The sequence below is a fragment of the Sminthopsis crassicaudata genome, chromosome 3 (assembly GCF_048593235.1).
Source record: "Sminthopsis crassicaudata isolate SCR6 chromosome 3, ASM4859323v1, whole genome shotgun sequence".
In the NCBI taxonomy this organism is placed as follows: domain Eukaryota; kingdom Metazoa; phylum Chordata; class Mammalia; order Dasyuromorphia; family Dasyuridae; genus Sminthopsis; species Sminthopsis crassicaudata.
The window spans coordinates 647,705,233-647,723,922 of NC_133619.1; the positions used below are offsets into that span (position 1 = coordinate 647,705,233).

An 18,690-nucleotide genomic window follows, 5' to 3' on the forward strand; every position below is an offset into this window, starting at 1 on the left:
AGCTAATAAGTGTTAAGTATCTGAGGCTGGATTTGAACTCAGATACTCCTGGTTTCAAGGCCAGTGTTCTATTACTGTGCCATCTAGCTGTCCCAAAATACCAGTTTCTTAAAATGTGGGTTGCAACCCCATATGGGTTCTCCTAGCTGAATGTGGGGGATATGAAATTATGATTTATTATCAGTAGATGTAGACCTATTTCACATACCAATATATCTAGGGTCATATAAAAATTTCTCAGATGAAAAGGGGTCGAGAGTGGAAAAAAATTCAGAAGCCTTATTCTAAATGAAAACATGAAAAGGATTCTCAAGAAATACTATGGTCACAACTCTTCAAATAATCTTACTCTTGAGGGAAGTTGAGAAAAGATGATAGACAAAAGGAAACAACTCACCTGAGTTCTATCCCAAACCTGTCCAAACACTTTTAAATGATTCCATAAAACAATTGCTGAAATGGCAGTGTCCTGTCTTCCATAATTTAGTAATTTTTTTTGAGGCAATAGAAATTAAGTGATTTGTCCTGGGTGAAAAAAGGTAGGGTAAAATAATATTCCAGCCAAAGACAACTTAAAAGTTTGGCAGGAACCATCTCACCTGGATGAGAGAGGAGCACAGTTAAGCACAGGCCAGGCCCCAGCAATCCAGAATGTGTGAGAGGCATTGATTCAGCAGCAAAACTATCCACTCTCAGAGATCTCAGCCCACAGATAAAGAAGGGATGCTGACTAGGGGCAGGACTCTGCCTATATTCAGATGTGGATAGCAGTCCTGGATGGCAGTCCCACTGTGAAAGCACTAACACACAATAGCTTGCAATGGAAGAACTGAAACTTACAGGTCCCTAGAAATATGTCTGAAAACAGCTGCACAAAAAAACCTGAAGTTTGGGACAGTGTATCCTTCACCCTGGAAGCAGAGTTCAACTTTAATGAAGCATTAAAAGGCAAGAAATAGACTGAGGAAATGAGAAAACAACAGAAAAATATTCTCACTATAGAAAATTACTGTAGTGACAAGCAAGATCAAAACATACTCAGAAGAAGATAATAAAGTCAAACTCCAACGTTCAAAGCCCACAGAAAAATATAAATTGGTCTTATCCTATAGAAGAGCTCAAGAAAGATTTCGAAAGCCAAGAAAGAGATATAAAAGAAAAATTGAGAAGAAAAATGAGAGTGATGCAAGAAAATCATGAAAAAAGGAGTCAATGGATTAGTAAAGGGATAAGCATAAAAAAATTAAACACAAAACACAAAACAAAATAAGCCAAATGGTAAAAAGAAGTATCAAAAGCCAATGAGAAGAATGCCTTGAAAAGGACAATTGACCAAATGGGGGGAAAAAGGCATAAAACTTTCCACCAATGAAGAGGAAATTAGAGAAATAATAAGGAGTAATACTAATAACAATAAGGAACCCAACTTTATGCCAATAAATTTGATAACTTAAGTGAAATGGATGACTATCTCCAAAAATATAGGCTTCCTAGATTAACAGAAGAGGAGGTAAACTGCTTAAATAATCTTATTTCAGAAAAAGAAATAAAACAAGTTATTAATCAACTCCCCTAGGACCAGATGGATTTACATGTGAATTCTACCAAACATTTAAAGAACAATTAGGCCCAATGTTTTATAAACTATTTGAAAAAATAGCTGATGAAGGAATCCTACCAAACTCCTTTTATGACACAGACATGGTACTGATACCTAAACCAGGTAGGTTGAAAACTGAGAAAGAAAACTATAAGATTGGTCTATTCATATTAATGAATATTGATGTTAAAATCTTAAATAAGATATTAGCAAAAAGACTTCAGAAAATCATCCCCAGGATGTGGGAAAACTGGGACACTGATACATTGTTGGTGGAGTTGTGAAAGAATCCAGCCATTCTGGAGAGCAATTTGGAACTATGCCCAAAAAGTTGTCAAACTGTGCATACCCTTTGACCAGCATTGCTGTTATTGGGCTTATATCCCAAAGAAATACTAAAGAGTGGAAAGGGACCTGTAGGTGCCAAAATGTTTGTGGCAGCTCTTTTTGTTGTAGCTAGAAACTGGAAGTTGAATGGATGTCCATCAGTTGGAGAATGGTTGGGTAAATTGTGGTATATGAAGGTTATGGAATATTATTGCTCTGTAAGAAATGACCAGCAGGAGGAATAGAGAGAGGCTTGGAGAGACTTAAATCAACTGTTGCTGAGTGAAATGAACAGAACCAGAAGATCACTATACACTTCAACAACAATACTGTATGAGGATGTATTCTGATGGAAGTGGAAATCTTCAACATAAAGAAGATCCAACTCACTTCCAGTTGATCAATGATGGACAGAAATAACTACACCCAGAGAAGGAACACTGGGAAGCGAATGTAAATTGTTAGCACTACTGTCTATGTACCCAGGTTACTTATACCTTCGGAAGCTAATAATTAATGTGCAACAAGAAAAAGGTATTTACACACATATATTGTATCTAGGTTATATTGTAACACATGTAAAATGTATGGGATTACCTGCCATCGGGGGGAGGGAGTGGAGGGAGGGAGGGGATAATTTGGAAAAATGAATTAAAAAAAAAAAAAAAAAAAAAAAAAGAAAAAGAAAATCATCCCCAGGATAATACACTATGATCAAGTAGGATTTATACCAGGAATGCAGGACTGGTTTAATATTAGGAAAACTATTAGTATAATTGACCACATTAATAATCAAATTAATAAAAACATATGATCATCTCAATAGATGCAGAAAAAGCATTTGATAAAATACAACATCCATTCCTACTAATAACACTTGAGAGTATAGGAATAAATGGACTATTCCTTAAAATAGTCATGAGCATATATTTAAGACCGTCAGTAAGCATAATATGTAATGGAGATAAACTGGAACCTTTCCCAGTAAGATCAGGAGTGGAACAAGGTTGCCCACTATCGCCATTACTATTCAATATCGGCAATAAGAGTCGAGAAAGAGATTAAAGGAATAAGTATAGGAAATGAGGAAATCAAACTTAAAGAACCCCAGAGATTCTAATAAAAAGTTATTAGAAATAATTCACAACTTTAGCAAAGTTTCTGGATACAAAATAAATCCACATAAATCCTCAGCATTTTTATACATCACCAATAAAATGCAACAGCAAGAGATACAAAAAGAAATTCCATTCAAAACAACTGTCAAGAGTATAAAATATTTGGGAATCCATCTACCAAAGAAAAGTCAGGAATTATATGAGCAAAATTACAAAACACTTGCCACAAAAATAAAGTCAGATTTAAATAATTGGAAAAATATTAAGTGCTCTTGGATAGATTGAGCGAATATAATAAAGATGACAATACTCCCCAAACTAATCTATTTATTTAGTGCTGTACCAATCAGACTCCCAAGAAACTATTTTAATGACCCAGAAAAAATAACAACAAAATTCATATGGAAGAACAAAAGGTCGAGAATTGCAAGGGAACTAATGAAAAAAAAAAGTCAGAGGAAGGTGGTCTAAGTGTACCTGATCTAAAGTTATATTATAAAGCAACAGTCACCAAAACCATTTGGTATTGGCTAAGAAATAGACTAGTCGATCAGTGGAGCAGATTAGGTACACAGGACAAAATAGGGTACAACTATAGCAATCTAGTGTTTGACAAATCCAAAGATACCAACTCTTGGGATAAGAATTCATTATTTGAAAAAAACTGTTGGGAAAACTGGAAATTAGTATGGCAGAAACTAGGCATTGACCCACACTTAGCACCATATACCAAGATAAGATCAAAATGGGTCCATGATTTAGGCATAAAGAATGAGATCATAAATAGATTAGAGGAATATAGGATAGTTTACCTCTCAGACTTGTGGAGGAGGAAGGAATTTATGACAAAGGAGAACTAGAGATCATTATTGATCACAAAATAGAAGATTTTGATTACATCAAATTAAAAAGCTTTTGTACAAACAAAACTAATGCAAACAAGAGTAGAAGGGAAGTAACAAATTGGGGAAATGTTTTTACAGTTAAAGGTTCTGATAAAAGCTTCATTTCCAAAATATATAGAGAACTGACTCTAATTTATAAGAAATCAAACCATTCTCCAATTGATAAATGGTCAAAGGATATGAACAGATAATTTTCAGATGATGAAATTGAAACTATATCCACTCATGTGAAAGAGTGTTCCAAATCACTACTGATCAGAGAAATGCAAATTAAGACAACTCTAGATACCACTACATACCTGTCAGATTGGCTAAAATGACAGGAAAAGATAATGATGGATATTGGAGGACACTGATGCATTGTTGGTGGAGTTGTGAAAGAATCCATCCATTCTAGAGAGCAATTTGGAACTATGTCCAAAAAGTTATCAAACTGTGCATACCCTTTGATCCAGCAGTGCTGCTACTGGGCTTATATCACAAAGAAATACTAAAGATGGGAAAGGGACCTGAATGTGCTAAAATGTTTGTGGCAGCTCTTTTTATAGTGGCTAGAAGCTGGAAAATGAATGGATGCCCTCAATTGGAGAATGGTTGGGTAAATTGTGGTATATGAATGTTATGGAAATGACCAGCAGGATGAATATAGAGAGGTTTGGAGAGACTTACATCAACTGATGCTGAGTGAAATGAGCAAAACCAGGAGATCACTATACACTTCAACAATGATACTGTATGAAGATATATTCTGATGGAAGTGGATATCTTCAACATAAAGATCTAATTCACTTATAGTTAATCAGTGATGGACAGAAACAGCTACACCCAGAGAAGGAACACTGGGAATTGAATGCAAACTGTTTGCACAACTGTCTTTCTACTCAGGTTACTTATACCTTTGGAATCCAATTCTTACCGTACAACAAGAAAATTGGACTTACACACATATATTGTATCTAGGTTATACTGTAACACATTTAATATGTATGGGATTGCCTGTCATCTAGGGGAGGGAGTAGAGGGAGGGAGGGGAAAATTTGGAAAAATGAATACAAGGGATAATGTAAAAAAAAATTACTCATGCATATGTACTGTCAAAAAATTTATAATTATAAAATTAATTTAAAAAAGAAAGGCACAAAAACACTCTGAAGAAAACAATTCCTTCAAAATTAGAATTGAGTAAATGAAAATTACTGACTCTATAAGAAAGCAAGAAACAGTGAAACAAAATCAAAGAATGGAAAAATAGAAGACAATGTGAAATATCTCACTGGAAAAACAACTGATCTCGAAAATACATCCAGGATGGATAATTTTAAAATTACTGGACTGGGGCAGCTAGATGGCATAGTGAATAGAGCCCTGAAGTCAGAAGGACCCGAGTTCAAATTCAACCTCAGACACTTACTTCTTAACTGTGGGACCCTGGACAAGTTACTTAACCCCAACTGCCTTGCAAATGGGGGGGGGGGGAAGAGTCTAGACATCATCTTTCAAGAAATTATTAAGAAAAACTGCCCTGAAGTTCTAAACCAGAAGGTAAAAAAGAAATTGAAAGAATCAATCCTGAAAGAAATCCCAAAATGAAAACTCCTTGAAATATTAGCAAAATTCCAGAGCTCTCAGGTCAAGGAGAGAATACTGCAAGTAACCAGAAAGAAGAAATTCAAGCATCATGAAGCCATGGTCAGGATAATATGAGATTTAATAGCTTTTACATTAAAGTACTGGAGGGCTTGGAATTTGACATTCTGCAGTGCAAAAGAGTGTGGATGGCAACCAGAATCCCCTACTACCAATTAGTATAATCCGAAGGAAAATGGATAGCCAATGAACTACAGTACTTTCAAGCATTCTTAATGAAAAGACCAGAGCTGAATAGAAAATTTGGCTTTCCAATACAAAACTCAAGAAGCATAAAAAGGTAAACAAGAAAGAAAAAGAAGGGATTTCATAAGGTTAAACTGTTTACAATTTTACACAGAAAGATGCTACTTGTAACTCATAAAACATTTCTCATTGTTAGGGCAGTTAGAAGGAATATAAAGGGGGAGCTAAATGGCACAGTGGATGGAGTCACTTACTGTGTGACCCCAGACAAGTCACTTAACCTCAATTGCCTCTCCTCCTCCGCAGGCCTACCAAATATATATAGATATAGATATAGATATAGATATAGATATAGATATAGATATAGATATAGATATAGATATATAGATATATATTTGGCAAAAATAGATAGATAGATAGACAGAGATCATAGACATGAACTGAATATGAAGAAACAACATTAAAGATATATAATTAAGGGATAAGAGAAATGCACTATGAAAAAGGAAAAAGGGGGGAGGGAAATATGTGATCCCATATTCTGTACAATGTTCTCTTGTTCTACTCACTTAGCACCAGTTCATGTAAGTCTCTCCAAGCTTTTTTGAAATCATCCTGCTAATCTCAACTATTCTTTAAAGCAATTTGGAACTATATCTAAAGGGCTTCAAAACTATGTTTACTCTTTGACCTTATAAGACCACTAGTAGGTCTGGATCCAGAAAAAGGGTTTTAAAATAAAGGGAAAAAGAACTTATAAGGAGAGAAATATTTATAGCAACTCTTTTGGTGGTAGCAAGGAATTGGAAATTGAGGGAATGCCCCAACATTTGGGGAATGACAGAAATTGCGGTATGTGATTGTGATGGAATGCTATAAGTAAATGGTACTTTGAACCAATGGTACTTTATTTTTTTTTTAAATTTTATTATTATTAGTAGTAGTAGTTTTGCTGAGGTAATTGGGGTTAAGTGAGTTGCCCAGGGTCACACAACTTGGAAGTGTTAAATGTCTTAGGTCAGATTTGAACTCAGGTCCTTCTGATTTCAGGGTTGGTGCTCTATCCATCTAGCTGCCCCTCCAGTGGTACTTTATTATATTATATTTTATTTTTGGTACTTTATTAAAAAGTCTATGGCCCCCTCAGATGAAGTCTTCCTCATGATCTGAGATGCCTCCCCCTTCCAGGGTCCTATTTTTATAGAGCTAGATGGCCCAACATTTAAGAACAGCTCTGTTGACTACAGAATAATTCCTTTGGCTGATTGTTAAATGTGTAAAATAAGCAAAATATTATGTTGGCAGGTCACTGGGTGAAGTGAGGACTCTGCCCACACAAGATGAACAGAATTCTCCTTAGGTTGGGCAGGAGGAAATGGTCCAGGCTACCACAGGCAGTGACTGTTCCTACTGAACAAGGATTTAGTCTAGAGGTACAAAAGCATTTTGGGAGCCGTTCATATAGCTGAGTCACCTCCATCAGATTGGGCTCGCTCACCATTTCGAGGAGAAAGAAGGGTGGCCGGCTTCTAGTTAATTTCCTATGATTTAACAAGCGAGCTGAGAAGCTGCAACTCCTAGCAGCGGGGCCTTAGATAGAGATCACATCTGTAAAGCACTTAGAGCACCCAAAGGGCTACAGAAATGCTAGCTATGATTTATTTCCTTTCCCGAATAAGGAATACAGAAATGAGAAGACTGGACAGTGAACTGAGATCCAGGACAATGGACAGAGCTGGACAGGGTTGTTCAAAACCAAAAAAAGAAGCCCAGCCAGTAATCAGAAACTTTTGGGAGCTGGGTGCGGCAAGTGGGGGTTGGGTGGGAAGAGGGGTGGGCATGACTCCCTAGGTCCCCTCCAGATCCTTCTCTCCCCAAATTTCTAGTTGTTTCCCACCCCCACTCCCTTCCACATAGAGCCCGCTCTAGGGAGGGGCTGTCCTCCACCCCCATTCCTTCTCCAGATAAGTCACTCTTCCTCCAGGGAAAAGAGGAGATTGAATATTAACAGTAAAAGCCACATTTATAGAGCACTTGCTGTATGCCAGGCCCTGTATTAAGTGCTTTACAACAGTAATCTCATGGGGTGAGATGGAACAGCTGTTGTTATCCTGGTTTTACAGAAGAGGAAAGGAGATAAACAGGGGTCATGAATTGAATTCCACAGAATCCTCGATCTTCCCCCAAACAGTACACAAGGCTGCCTGGAGTCAAATGAGAACCCCTCACAAAACCAATGACTCGGCTCCTCCTCGAGCATTGGGACCCATCCAACAAGTATGCACACTCACAAGCCTTTCTCCCAAGGAAGCACACCTCCCCACACAAGGCAATAACAAGCTACACAGAAACACAGTTGTGATGGGGGTGAATGAGACCCCAGCAAGGGACCAGGCTACGCAGGAGGGGCAGGAGAGGATTCTTAGAGCCCCACAGTTACTGTATCCAGCAGAGGTTATTGTATCCAATGGGGGTCACCGTATCTAGCAGAGGTTACTGTATCCAATGGGGGTCACTATCTATTAGAGGTTATTCTATCCAATGGGGGTCAATATATCTAGTAGAGGTTACCCTATCCAATGAAGGTCACTGTATCTAGCAGAGGTTACTGTATCCAATGGGGGCCACTGTATCTAGCAGAGGCTATTGTATCCTATGGGGGTTCATTATATCCAATGGGGGTCACTGTATGTAGCAGAGGTTACTCTCTATCCAATGGGGGTCAATGTATCTAGTAGAGGTTATTGTATCCTATGGGGCTTCTTTATATCCAATGGGGGTGACTGTATGTAGCAGAGGTTACTCTCTATCCAATGGGGGTCACTGTATCTAACAGAGGTTACTGTATCCAATGGGGGTGACTGTATGTAGCAGAGGTTACTCTCTATCCAATGGGGGTCACTGTATCTAACAGAGGTTACTGTATCCAATGGAGGTCAATGTATCTAGTAGAGGTTACTGTATGCAATGGCGGTTAGTTATATCCAATGGGGGTGACTGTATCTAGCAGAGGTCACTGTATCCAAAGTTGGTCATTAAGCACAGGTACTGTATCCAATGAAGGTTATTCCTTTTCCACACAAGGTCCCACCTCCCCGGATTAATCAAGAGCTCCTTAGTAACTTAGCCCTCCGTGGGCAGCCTGATTAACTCTTCGCCCCTTGATTGGGAGACTTGAAACCTACCAATTTCTTGGAGACTTGGGCTAGGATCCCGCATCTCGGGGAGGCAGCCCTTGCATACCCTCAGTTACACAGAGACACGCGCACCAGCCCCCCCTTCACAGCGCGCACACGCGTGCCCTTGCAATCCCAGTGACCAGGCACCCACGCACATGAAATCACCACAGACACCCTCACGGACGCGGTGCACACACGTGTCAGAAACAGTTACCCGGACCCCTGCACAGGCAATTCCGCTCGAGCAAAGCTCGTACACGCCGTTCCCTCAGACCCTCCCTCTCTTGCACACCCACGCACTCCCGCCCCCACACTCCTCCAAGCTTTCGGGGACGCTGCCACGCGAAATGACCCCAACTGGGGTCCCCGCGTGTTGGGGAAGGGGGAGAAGACACCGGAAAAAGGGGGTTCCCAAGCGATGTGGGGAGCCGGGGCCGCGCCTGCGCAGTTGATGTCCTCCTCCCCTTCCTCACTCACCGGGTGCGGGAGAACGCAAAAGAAGCCAGCCTCGGGTCCCTGGGGAAGCTGCGCCTGCGTACCGCGAGACTCCCAGCACGTCGTGGGGCTCAGTGGCTTCCGGAGGAGGGGCCGAGACGGGCCGTGACGTCACAGCGAGGCATTCTGAGACTGGCACGGCCTCTTGCTCCGAGCGCGCTCGGGCTGGGCGATGGGGAGAGCTGTGACGTCATTCTTCTGGTCCGGGCTGCTTCTCCCACCCCCTTTCTAGTTCTGGGCAGCTCTTTTAGTGTATAAGCTCCTGGGACAGCAGGGTCCGTCCTCTGTTTGACCTTGCATTCAGGCCAGTGTCATGCACACAGTAGGAGCCTAATGTGGCTCTCTGGATCCTCCTTCGTCCCCTCCCCCTCCCGTGAGAGGTGGTGCTGCCCTCAGCCCCCTTTTTTACTGAAGCAGAGGCTGGCGGCTTCGTGCTCAGTCCTTCTGCATCTGACGCCTCTTGTCTTTGGGAGAGTAGGGGCACCCCCGCCCCACCCCCCAGGAGTTCGAGGCATGAGGTGAAGGAAGCAGAAGGCTGGGCCTGAAGCCAGCGGGCTCTGAGTTCAGATCTGGCCTCAGACCCCTGGGAGACGTGACCCTGGAGCAGTCCCCTCCCAGTCTGCCTCCTTTTCCTCCCCTGCATTCCCCCCTTTCCAGGCCGTGAAGACAGTCCCTAGTGGGCCGAGGGGATCCAATGACTCCAGGTTGTAGCACCCCAGTCCCACATCACAGTAGAGCCTGGAGGAGACCCAGGCTTGTCCCCTTCCCTTCCTGGGCCAGTCAGGCCAATCAGTGGACTCCCTGGTCTAAGGCTGCTCTTCTCCTTCAGGCTTTCCAGGCCCGCCTGACCCTTCCTGATGCCTTCCTGCTGGCAAAAAGATACTGCAATACTTTCTAATTCCTTTCTACAGCTGAGGAAACAGGCAAATGAGGTGAACTGACTTCCCTGTGTCACACAGGTAGCAAGTATCTGAGCCTGAATTTGAACTCAGGCCTCTCTAGTCCAGGCACTATCCAGCCAGCCTCTTTGTACAGTGCAAGTATCTGCCTCTCTCCCTCTCTCTTCCTTCCCTTCCTTTGTTCCTTCCTTAGCAGATGGGTTGTTGGCCTTCATTCTCAAGGAGGACCAAAATGACATCACTAGGTTACATCCCAATTACCACGTGGCTGACTGTGGCTGAACAGACCAATGTGAGCTTGGAACAGGCCGGCAGAGGTCACCCACAAATAGTCCCTATGAACATTTGGGGGCCTTCTCTAATTTTATGCATCTCAAGCTTCTTTTGGGCTAATTCAATTCTGCTTTACTAACAGAACACAGCCTGTTAGGTTCTTACTAGGTGCTAAGTCGGTACTTAACAATTCTCAAGCTCAGGGTTCACATCTTTAGTTCACACCTTTAAAAGTTCTAAAAAGGAGTTTACACGCCTTTAAAAAGAGCAAGTTCATTGGTTGTAAGTAGTTCCCACAAGCCCCTGGAGTACCCACAAGCCCATTCTCTGCGAGGATAAAAGGAGGCAGCATTGAGCCTGGAGAGCAGTTGGGATTGGGGAAGGACAAGACTCCCAGGAGAACTTCAGGGAAGCTGGAGGAGATTCAGAGTCAGGATTCAGGAAGAAGAGGATTTGAGATTCTGCCTTCTTTCTGGCTGGAGGCTCCAGAAGCCTCCCAAGAAACCTGCTCCCAGAGAAAAGGATTTATAGAAAAGAAACCTCCTCCCAGAGAACGATTCACAATTTAGAGAAAATCAGAACATTACAACAGCCCCTTCTCTGAGGAGAGCGTGTGGTCCTGGGTCAGTCATACAATCAATTCTAAAGTTCTTAAAGAGACCTTGTGTCCTTGTATCACTTCTCACTACCTTGTGAGCGCTTGCCCTGTGTGAGTTCTCCCAAAAAATACTATTTTGGTTAAGCATACACTTGGCATTAGAACACTGGCCAGCCCAACTGAGATGCCCTCTGCAGTGGAGTTAGAAGGCTTGGGAGTTTAGCTCAAGTGTCTGGGACCTGATCCTTCCAGGGGATCTTCAAAATCTTCCAAAGACAATTCAAATGGCAGCGATTCTGCTTCCTCATGTGGGGCTGATGGATTGTCCAGGTTTTGCAGTCACACATCAAGGTTAGCCCAATGGCTGTGCAGACCTTCTATTTGGTAGTCACTAATACTTCTCTCTCACACTTTCCCTCAGGGCCTCCCAAACACCGAGCTAGCTCTAGCAATGAATATGTCCACATAATTATCAGTGTGGACATCCCTGGAAAGTACTGTCAACGTTAAGTGAACTTATCCACAGCATCCAAAACTTCTCCATCTGCTGTAACTGATGGTTCTATGGATGAATGGTGTGATGCTGGTTGATGGATTATCTGGGTTTTCTTGGTGGTGATTGTTCAGCCAAAATTAGCAAGAGCAGGACAGAAATGATCCATATTTTGTTGCATCTCAGCTATGGAGGCTGCACTGAGGGCACAATCATCTGCAAACAAAGGATCCTGCACCAACTCTCCCTCCACTCCAGTTTTGGCTTCTAGCCTTTTCAGGGTGAAGAATTTGCTCTCAGTTTGGGAGGTGACTTTGAGTCTACTTTTGTCCATTTCAGGTATTTCACAACATATCTGAAAACATCATACTAAAAAGCATGGAGGCAAGCACATGCCCTTGCCTCACTCCATCGGTGGACCAGGAAAGCTCGAGAGCACTACCCATTGTCCAGAACCCTGGCAAGCAAGCAAAGAAACGGTCGGTCTATACTGATGAATTTGAATGGGGAACCGAATTTTGATCTAATTTTCCATAAGCCCTCAGGACTGATAGTAACAAAGGTCTGGGTCAGATCTACAAATGTTGTATAGAGACTTCTGTTCTGCTCCTGGCATTTCTGGCAGTAAACACCCTATCAACTGTTCCTCAGGTCCTTCTAAGAGCCACGCTGGTTCTCAGGTAGATGACCTTTCTCTAAATGTAGGATCAGCCTATTAAGGGGGATTCTACCAAGAATCTTGCCAGCAATAATTAAGCGAGAGACACTCCTCCCCACCCTTCTCCTCCAGTGATTGTCACAGAACAATCTATTTCCTTTACCTTTATAAAGATAGATACAGAACAATCTCTCCTTTACCTTTATAAAGATGGATACAGAACAATCTATTTCCTTTACCTTTATAAATATGGATACAGAACAATCTCTTTCCTTTACCTTTATAAAGATGGATACAGAACAATCTCTTTCCTTTACCTTTATAAAGATGGATACAGAACAATCTCTTTCCTTTACCTTTATAAAGATGGATACAGAACAATCTCTTTCCTTTACCTTTATAAAGATGGATACATAACAACAAAGATAGACAATGGAGGCATCCTTGAACTCCTGGGGCAGAACTTCTTGCCATATAATCTGGGAAATTTCAGTCAACCTTTGTATGAGCAATGGAAACCCCACACACACACCTTATAATTCTCAGCTGGAATAGAATTGGCCCCCAGTGCTTTACCAAAGGAAAACGACATACTGGTCTTCAAAACTTCTTAGCAGACACCATATAATCAACTCCAAACACTTTATAGCTTTCTTACACTTTGCTCCCCTCCTCTTCTGTGACTCAGGGACACTGGGCTCCTGGCTGAACCTTGACAGGGACCTTCCATTCTGTAATTCTTCCTTTTCAATAGCTTCTCTCATCCTTAGAATGTCCTCCTTCCTCCCCCGGCCTCCGGGCTGCCTTCATATCTCTGCTTAAAACAAGCTTTTCTGGTCTCTAAAACTTCTGGAGCCTCCCTCTGAGAGTGCATACTGTAGAGAGCTTGTGTGGACACAATCGGTTGCACGTTGTCTCCCCCATCAGATAGGGAGCTTCTTAAGGCACTGGTTTTCTTTTTTTTTTTTTTTTTACAAAAAAGCTGAGTTTCCTCACCCCACTTTGTCTTCTCACCATCTCTATCCCAGATCACTGGCTGCACCACAACTTTAAGTGTCTCTGACCCCATTCCCTCCTCTACTCAAAGCTTTCTCCATGCTGTAAAGTTACTTTCCATCTCAATGTAGGTAGGTAGCCCAATGGACAGAGCACTATGCCTGAATCAAGAAGACTTAAATTCAAATCGAGTCAGATACTGTCCAGCAAAGTGATGTTTAGCAGATCACAATACCTCCCTTTGCCTCAGTTTCTTTATCTGAAAAATCAGGATAATAATGGTACCTACCTTCTACATTATTTGGAGGACCAAATAATAATGACATTTGTAATTTATTTGGAACATAGTAAGCACTATATAACTGTTAACTATTATTGTGGCTTTGACTATTTCTTCACCAACTTTATTCTCCTATTCATTTGTTTCCCTCTTGAACTTGAAGCATTTTCAGGGCAAATCCCTCTCTTTTGTATGGCTCAGCTAAGAGTGAGACTCATTGTAAAGGGCTAGAACTGAGCAAATGCACTTGGATAATGGAGCACGTGAGACTCATTGGACAAATCTCTATTAACATGTTTGAAGGATGACCCTCACCAACTCTTCTGTGCTGGCTGGATCTGTGGGTGTGGAAAAAGAAGGGGAAGTGACATGAGTGGGTGGAGTAAGAGGAGAAAATTGAGGCATTCTCCTGGCGGTGGAGAGAGAGGAAGGAGGTGTGGAGATTGCTAGATCTAATCCCCTGACAGAGACAGCTAAATACCAAGAATAAAGACTTGATTATCTTGACTCTGGCTGATTCTGGGAGATCCAGAGTCCCAACAACTCATGATCTGTTGTGTCTTCCCAGCCCATCTCAATGTTTGTAGCCTGGATGAACAGCTGCAATATCTTTTACCTTCCTTTGACTCCCCAGGTTTATAGAGAGCCTAGAACACAGTAAGCATTTATTAATGGTTATTGACTGACTGGGGTCAGGGTTGAGATCAGATTGCTACTCACATGGGGACAGAGAAAATCATGAAAATGGGCTATCTGAGCCCACTACTAACATAGGATACATAATCTCAGCTGAATCCTCAATGCAGAAATGCAATCTTTGACATCTCCCAAATTGTCTGTCCCACTCAAAAATAACAGCAGCTTTTCCAGATCTTTTTGTTCTTCCTCAACCCTCTTATTTTTGCTTCAACCCACTTCCTCAGCTGAGCACCAGACCTCATGTTTTACTTAAAAAAAAACAGAGTTTTCTCATCTCATCTCATATAAATCAGAAGTATTCTTTTTTTCTTTTGCCTTGGTCACAAACGAAGCAATAGCCATTTGGGTGCCAAAAGAAATCTCTTTATATAAGTAATAACAGTCCATGCAATTTTCTTCTCAAGATAATTTCCTCCTGTATTATCCCCATTTTTCCTCTAATTCTTAATCTCTCCTTGTTTACTGACTTCCTTGCTGCTACCATAAATAAAATCATGTCTCTCCAAACCTGAAAAAAAGTCTCCATTGATCCTTGTACACAGCAACAACAAAATTACATGATGATCCATTTTGATGTATGTGGCTCTCTTCAACAATGAGATGATTCAGACCAATTCAAATTGTTTAATGATGAAGAGAGCCATCTATACCCAAAGAGAGGACTGTGGGAACTGAGTGTGATTCACAACATAGCATTTCATTCTTTCTGTTGTTTGCTTGCATTTTATTTTCTCTTTTTTTTTCCTCTTTGATTTGATTTTTCTTGTGAAGCAAGATAATTGTGTAAATATGCATGCAAATATTGGATTTAACATATATTTTTACTATGTTTAACATATATTGGGTTACTTGCTAACTAGGGGAGAGGTGGGGAGAAAGAGGGGGGATTGGAACACAAGGTTTTGTAAGGGTTAATGTTGAAAAATTATCCATGCATATGTTTTGAAAATAAAAAGGTTTAATTAAAAAAAAAAAAAAAGCACTTCCAAATGAAAACAAAAACAAAAAAAGAAAAAGAAGAAAAAGCCTTCTTATGTTACTTAAGCATTTGGCCACATCTCAGTTCCAAGGAAAGAAGGCAGAGAGATCTCATCTTCAAGAGAAGAAAACAAAAAGAGCTTAGCTGGAAGGGCAAAGTAATATGCATTCTAAGGAGAGAGAGCACAGGGATATCAGCTTCAAAGACTGGTTTTGATCCAGTTTTTTTTTTTTTTTTTTTGGCTGGGTCCTCCTCAACAGCCCTGCCTTCCCTGGAAGGCCCCCAAATCAGAGCTTTCCTTCAGTGGCATTGAGGTCAAGATTTCCAACTCTGCATCCTTTTCTCTTCCCCAAGCCCAAATCTCCATTATCTGGAATACCATCGCCCTTGGAATGACCCTTTTTTTGCCCCAGACTTCTCCCAGCATTCCAAATTCCACCCAGAGTTTGAATTTTACTTATACTGATATCTCCAAGGCTGGTCACCCATGAGAGCTCTTCCTTCCTGTTTCCTCCAGTACTTCCTTCTCTCCTTATTCATCTCCATGTTCTGAGGATTCAATGACAATGCCCTCTTGCTGTTTCTCAAAGGTGACTCAGCCTTTTCTCTGGATCCTCCCCCCTACCCTATGTTTTGCCTGCTCCCTTGTCTCTGCCTCCTAGTTTCACTGGGTTCCTTCAAGTCTTGTCTAAAATCCCATCTTCTATAAGAAACCTTTCTTTAAAAAAAAAAAAAAAAAAATTTTTTTTAAGGTTTTCCTTTCCTTTTCTTTTTTTCTGAGGCTGGGGTTAAGTGACTTATCCAGGGTCACACAGCTAGGAAGTGTTAAGTGTCTGAGACCAGATTTGAACTCGGGTCCTCCTGAATTCAAGGCTGGTGCTCTATCCACTGAGCCACCTAGCTGCCCCTTAAAAGGTTTTTATTTTCAAAACATATGCATGGATAATTTGACAACATTGATTTTTGCATAGCCTTGTGTTTCAGATTTTCTCCTCCTTCCCCCCACCCTCTCCTAGATGGCAAGCAATTCACTATATATATGTTAAACATGTTAAAATATATGTTAAATCAAATATGTATAAACATATTTATACAGTTCTCTTACTAAACAAGAAAAATCAGATCAAAAAAAGAAAATAAATGAGTAAGAAAACAAAATGCAAGTGGACAACAACAAAATGAGTGAGAATGTTATGTTGTGATCCACATTCAGTCCTCTCTCTGGGTGTAGATGGCTCTTTTCATCACAAGATCACTGGACCTGGCCTCAATCATCTCATTGTTGGAAAGGGTCATATGCATCAGATTTAATCGTTATATAATATTGATATTGTTATGTACAATGATTTCCTGGTTCTTCTCATTTCCCTCAGCATCAGTTCATGTAAGTCTCTCCAGGCCTCTTTGAAATCATCCTGATAATCATTTCTTATAGAACAATAATATTCTGAACAATAATATGTACCATATTTTGTTCAGCCATTCTCCAACTGATGGACATCCACTCAGTTTCCAGTTTCTTGCCATTATGAAGAGGGCTGCCACAAACATTTGTGTACATGTGCGTCCTTTTCCCTCCTTAAAGATCTCTCTGGGATACAAGCCCAATAGAAACACTTCTGGAACTGAGGCTATGCACATTATGATCGCCTTTTGGGCATAGTTCCAGATTTCTCTCCAGAATGGTTGGATTCTTTCACAACTCCACCAATAATGCATCAGTGTCCCAGTTTTCCTACATCCCCTCCAACATTCATCATTATTTGTTCCTGTCATCTTAGCCAATCTGATAGGTGTGTAGTGGTATCTCAGAGTTGTCTTAATTAGCATTTCTCTGATCAATAGTGATTTAGTGCACCTTCTCATATGATTAGAAATGATTATAATTTATAAGAAGCCTTTCTTGATCCACCTTCTCTGAGTTCCTGCAACTCACCTTAGATACATCTGGTATATAGGAAACAAGAAAACAAACAGATTAACTCTCTACTATGGTTTCCCCTCCTAGATCACTGATTTGATGTGGCACAGTGGCTTGTATAGGTCAATGAAACGAGGATCTCTGACATGCAGGGTTACATGAGGTGGACAAGTTATAGTGGGAGTTCTGATAAAAGAAAATCAACTAAGGAAGTAAATGGCAAACTGCTCCCATGCCTTTATCAAGAAAATCCAAGAATAATATTAAAAGATGAACCTTTCAGTCCAGAAGGTGCCCTATGCAACTGGAGAAGAGCAAGGGGTGAGAATAGGGAGCTCCAGAGCCTGAAGGCCAAGGCTGAAGGGAATCTTGGCTCTGGATGTATCTGCAGAGGAAAGCAGAGTTCAACTGTGAAAATTCATGGGGTATAGGAGCCCGGAACCTGAGCTCTTTGAACCCAGCTACAATGGATGCAAGCAAACAGGAGGTATCGAGTCAATGACGATCTCTTGGGAATCAGTGAACTGAAATGGATGGAATGGGAGAATTGGAATCAGGTGATCACTGCATGTACTCCTATGGGCATGCAGACCTTAGTAAGAATCAAGTAGCCCTTAGAGTCAAAATAGGACAAAAAAAGCAGAACTGGCATATTATCCCATAAATGACGGAACAAGGCCTGCTTGAATCCAAGCCAAACAGTTCAACAAGACAAGACTATGTTCCAGTCACTGATGTAGAATAGGTTACAGGTGGGGAATGGCTGAATAAGTTATGGTATATGAATATAATGGAATATTATTGTTCTATAAGAAATGATCAACAGGAAGGAGGATTTCAGAAAGACCTGGAGAGAACAATGGCAACAATGAGTTTGTATGATGATGAACTCTGTTGGATGTGGTTCTTTTCAACAATGAGGTGATTCAGGTCATTTCCAATGGAGAAAGCCATCTGAATCCAGAAAGAGGACCATGGGATTGAATCTAGATCACAACATAGTATTTTTACCTTTTTGTTGTTGTTTGCTTGCTTTTTGTTTTTTTCTCATTTTTCCCTTTTTGATTTGATTTTTCTTGTGCTGTTATGATAAATGTGGAAATATCTCCACATCACCTGGCGATTATCTAAGGACAGTGGAGATGCTCTCACTGGACACTGCCCTTCTGGTGGGTTATAAAACCTGTCTGCTGGAGCCAGTGCATCTTTGTCAAAAATTAGAAAATTAATGGTATAGAGAACTAAATTTAGAAGTTCCCTAGGGCTACCTGTGGCTCCCCCTTTCTTTTGTTTTTGGAGGAGTGTCTTAATATCTCTGTTTCTTCTCTCTACTATTGCCTGCCCTTGAGGATTAAAGGGTATGCCCGTGGTATGTAAAATCTTATACTGTGCACAAAAGTGTGTAAAATGTTTGGACGTATATGCAGGTCCATTGTC

At 41.0% G+C, this 18,690-nt stretch overlaps 1 protein-coding gene across 4 annotated transcripts in view; it reads right to left on the reverse strand.

Annotated features, from left to right (window-relative positions):
• LOC141564579 (uncharacterized) overlaps positions 1-9,549 on the reverse strand; it is a 32,700-nt gene extending 23,151 nt beyond the window's left edge. For all 4 annotated transcript variants that reach the window (XM_074307217.1, XM_074307220.1, XM_074307216.1 and 1 more), the window contains exon 1: positions 9,440-9,549. The gene's annotated coding sequence lies outside the window, so the exon portion shown is untranslated. The remainder of the gene's footprint in view (positions 1-9,439) is intronic.
• Between the last annotated feature and the right edge of the window lie 9,141 nt (positions 9,550-18,690).